Consider the following 4,886-nt stretch of genomic DNA (forward strand, 5'->3'; position numbering starts at 1 on the left):
CTAGAGGAACCCGTTTAAAAGTTGGCAACTCTAACAGCTGAATAGCAGTTTAGAAATCTTGTAAATAAATACATAAACATGGGATTACTCCCCAGGAGCAACTATATTTCTGGTTACTATTAGGCATTTTAAAAACAACTCAGTTAATGTTCTTAACATACTCTTTTAAAAATATAATCTTAACATATCCATGATCCTTCTAAATTCCCTCACCCCCAATTTACAATCTACACCATAGAATTCTGAAATGGTGCCCTCAGAGAACAGAAATCTTCACTGTGGTGTGGGGCCAGTGTGAGGCAGCAGAAAGAGATGAGAGACCTACACTGAGATCATTTGTTCAGCCATGAAGTCCTATGGGCACCTTATCTCAGCAACATTCACATGACTTATTGATAGGGTTGCCAACCTCCAGGTGGTAGCTGGAGATCTCCTGCTATTACAACTGATCTCCAGGTGAACTCCAGATCAGCTCACCTGGAGAAAATGGCTGCTTTGGAAGGTGAACTCTACGTAGGGTTGCTATTACAACTGATCTCCAGCCGACAGAGATCATCTGGAGAAAACTGCTGCTTTGGCAATTGGACTCTATGTCATTGAAGTCCCTCCTCTCCCCAAACCCCGCCCTCCTCAGGCTCTGCCCCAAAAACCTCCTGCTGGTGGCAAAGAGGGACCTGGCTACCCTAACTCTATAGCAATATACCCCATTGAAGTCCTTCCCCTCCTCAAACCCCACCCTCCTCTGGCTCCACCCCCTAAATCTCCAGGTATTTCCCAACCTAGAGCTGGCAACCCTACCTATGGAATCAGGATAAGGAACCCTCTTCACCCACTTCAATGCCTGTACAGAGGAGGGTTGCCAACTGCCCAGAGGAAAAGAAAAAGTCCCATCCCTTTAACAGAGGCTTTATGAATTGGGGGGGGGGGGAGCTTCCTGACCAGGCTCTCCATTCCCAGCCATCACTTAATAGGCTGGTGTGAAAAAACTGAAGGGTGATCCTCAGGGTTGTGCCGATGCACGATGTCACCTCCAGCAAAAACAACAACAACAAAAATGCAAAACCTGGAAGAGAAGTCATCACGCTTGGGTGATGCTCAAGGATTCACCCCATATTCTGTGGGTACACTCTAGAACAGTGGTTCTCAACCTGGGGTACACATACCCCCAGGGGTACGAACCAGGACATTTAGGGGTATGCAAAAAAGAATTGAATATAACAGCAACTATATTAATTACAAACATTTTGGTAATATGAGGGGTACAATTTATGGAAATGGGCTGCAAGTGAAAAACGGCTGGCGACCACTGCTCTAGAAGCTTAATGTTTGGAAATGGACAGCTGAAGCTTTTCATGGCATGCAGGTAGATAACACCACCTGGTAAATAATATCTCATCCACAGAGATAGTCGGGGGGGGGGGGCAGGGTCAAACTTCTTGACATCCTGCCAATTCATATCACTTCTGATGAAAAAATGGGAGTTACACCATAGAGTTGGGGATGAATCCTAGAGTGTCACTCCATTCTAATGATGTGACTTCCTTTTTTTCTCTGGGAGTGATGGCACACATTGGTGTGACATCAAGAAATTGACCAGGTGATGCTTTTTCAGCTGCCCATTTCCACTCATTAAGCTTCTGTTGAAGGGACAGGACATTTTCCTCCAGAACAAAGACTCAGTTCACAGGCAATCACTCAAAACCTGGTTTGGCTAGACAAACACTGGTGTCATTTCATTCCCTCCTTTCCCTGGGAAGGTGTTGCCAGAGAACAAGCTCGGATATCAGCATTCAAGCACTGTACAAAACCATAGTCATGACTCATTTTGGGTAATCAGATCCTGGTTTAATTCTAGCCTGTTCTCTGGCAACCCTCTCGTCACATTCAGACATTCACATACTTGGTTTAATTAAATTATGCTTTGTGCCATATCTGAACTGAGCTTCTAAGTGAATCTGAAGAGAGTAAAATCTGTTTTACCCTCTCCCTTTCTGCCTGTCATACAATAAAGATTTACATTCTGTCTGGAAACCAAAGCAGAGTGAACTCTGGAGTCCCCCCCGCCCCGCCCCTGCTATATACTCTATTATTTTTAGCATTGTTTTATACTAAAGCATTGCCCCATTTGATCTTTGCTGGCTTTTCAGATATTTTTACTGCAGTTTTTAAATCACCATCGCTTTTACTGATTTGTCATTTGTTTTTCTCTTCATTGCCATTTTGAGTAATGATCATATTATTGTTTAGTTGCTGCTGGTTCTTCTTTTAGCTTAATAGTTTGTTTGTTTTTAAATCAATATTGTAAGCCAACTCAAGTATTTAGGAGAGTGCAGGATCTTTCTATTTTAAACAATCAAATAAACATATTTTGCTGGTTCTTGCTGCTGATGGGTTGCTTTGCAGGATTTCTATGCTGCCTACTTGGAGGGTGTGTGTGAAGTATTTTCATACTGCCTCTAATTGGTTTATTGCTGGTCTTTTCATGCTATTCATTGACTGTGCTGTATAGGTTATTGGAAACCTCCTTGGTTGCTGTTTGTCTAAATGTTTTAAACCAAGCAGCACAATCCTGCATATGGGAAAAGGGCACAGAATTAACAGCTAGGGGTAGCATGAAGCACAGACCGATAAGGTACTCAGTCTGGAATGGTTCCTCTAGGAATGGTACCTTTGTCGGTATGAATGCAGCTCACTTTTTGGACACTACACTAGTGGTGTGGTGGCTGCTAGAAATGCAAAACCCGATGCAGTCAGGACTGCATGTGGCAACTGGTGTGGGTGAAGTAACTCCTGCAACTACTACATGGGAGAGGCTGGTTAGAACCATTGCCGTATCATCTTTCTCCCCAGAAATTTCCGAGCAGGAGCTAGCAACATTAACAGGGAGGCTAAAGGCACTTGCCTGCATGCTGTGATAGATTACAAGCAGAAATAGGGTTGCCAACCTCCAGGTACTACCCAAAAAATACAGTCACAACTTAATATAGATGCAAATTCTTTGTTACAAAAATTGTCAACACACCCATATAAACTATACAATCCACCAACTAGTGTATACATACAAAGTATCAAAAAGGTACAAGATCCTTCTTATACCAGATAAGTATAATAAATATTTTGTTTTTACTCTAGTTAACAATATTGTCTATAAAAGACTAATCATATATGAATTCTTGTTTCAGATGCCAGGTAGAAGAGGAAGACGGCCGTTTCTTTCTTCTTCAGTTCCTCTTCAGACCCTTAAGTTAACCAGTTGGTATATTCCTTCATTTTTACATAAGTTCTTTCCTTTATTCAAAAGCTCCCCATGGGTAGTTAAAAAACAAATTCTCTGCTCCTTCAGGCTAGTCAGGTCCCATAGATTCCTCTTTGGGATATCAGGTACTTGCTGGAGATCTCCTGCTATTACAACTGATCTCCAGCTGATAGAGATCAGCTCACCTAGAGAAAATGGTCGCTTTGGCAATTGGACTCTAGGGCATTGAAGTCCCTCCCCTCCCCAGGAGGGGAGTCCCGCCCTCCTCAGTCTCCGCCCCACAAACCTCCAGCAAGTAGCAAAGAGAGACCTGTGATACAGAGTCTCTGTGTTGTTCCCCCACAAACATGAGGACTTTGTAATGTGTAGATGGAGCCTAAGATGGCATGTGTTGCCTGCAATTTTAATAAGTATTTGTATTCAAAATAATGCATTCATTGTAGTCTGCTGCCCTGTTAATTGTTAATCTTTTAATTGACCAAAGTACCTTTAACCGAATAAACGCTGCAGACTTTGCAACGCAGACTTTGAAACAAAAACTTCACATCTCCCTCCGCTGTGTATTTTGCAGCCTGCTTCTCCCTGATGAGATCCAAAGACTATAAGATGCAAGGAGTCAAATGTGGGCTTGTAGGCTGTTAAACCGCACCACTAACAGAGTACAAAGTCAGTACATAGTCAAGTGGGTGGAAAGCCACCCACAGTTCTGGTTTTGACCGTGAGAAACGCAGTCAGATGACGTAATAAATTCCGGTCCTGCAGCCTCTTGTTCCTTACTGACCTCTAAAATTGCTCTGTTTAATTATGGTGACCCAAAGGTTAAAGAAAGAACATGCAGACCAACTGCAATCCTAGTTTCCGTGTGTTTTCTTCCCCAATATCCACCTTGTCTGATCCAGATCTCTCTCATAAGAGCTGCCTTGTTTGTTTATTTAGGAACAGCGTGGTCCACTTTTTATTACTGAAGCTCCCACAATGGTTCCCTAGAACGATAATGTACAACAGAACAACAATATTTATTATTGTTAATATTGTTCATGCTATGTTGTTGTTATTATTAGCACATTTCTAGCTCTCACACAAAGAATTGTTCAAGACAGCACACAAGCAGATAAACCCAAAAGTAAAATACTCAGTAAAACAGAACAACAGCCAATTAACAGAAATTAATAGCAAATCAAACAAAAAGCCATTAACAACATGCGAATTACATGCCAAATGTGCTCTGAAAAAAACACACCTGCCTTTCCTGGTGCCCAGAGGAAGAGTGAACTGTCTTGGGAAGGGAATGCCATAACTTTGGTGCCACTGCAGAGAAGGCCCCTGTGCTAGAGTTGCCAACCTCCAGGTGGGGCCTGGAGAACTCCTGAAATTACAGCTGATCAGACCACAGACATCAGTTTCCCCGGAGAAAATGGCTGCTTTGGAGGGTGGACTCTATGGCATTATACCCCACTGGAGTCTTTCCCCTCCCCAAACTCTGCCATCTCCAGGATCCCCCATATCCCCAGGAATTTTCCAACCTGGAGTTGGCAACCTTACCCTGTCCCATGTAATAACCTAGCCTAACCCATCATACCTTGGATAGTGGGGGAACATGTAGGAGAGCCTCCAAGAAGATCTTAAACAT

This window comes from Euleptes europaea, chromosome 7, assembly GCF_029931775.1.
Source record: "Euleptes europaea isolate rEulEur1 chromosome 7, rEulEur1.hap1, whole genome shotgun sequence".
NCBI classification, from domain to species: Eukaryota; Metazoa; Chordata; class Lepidosauria; order Squamata; family Sphaerodactylidae; genus Euleptes; species Euleptes europaea.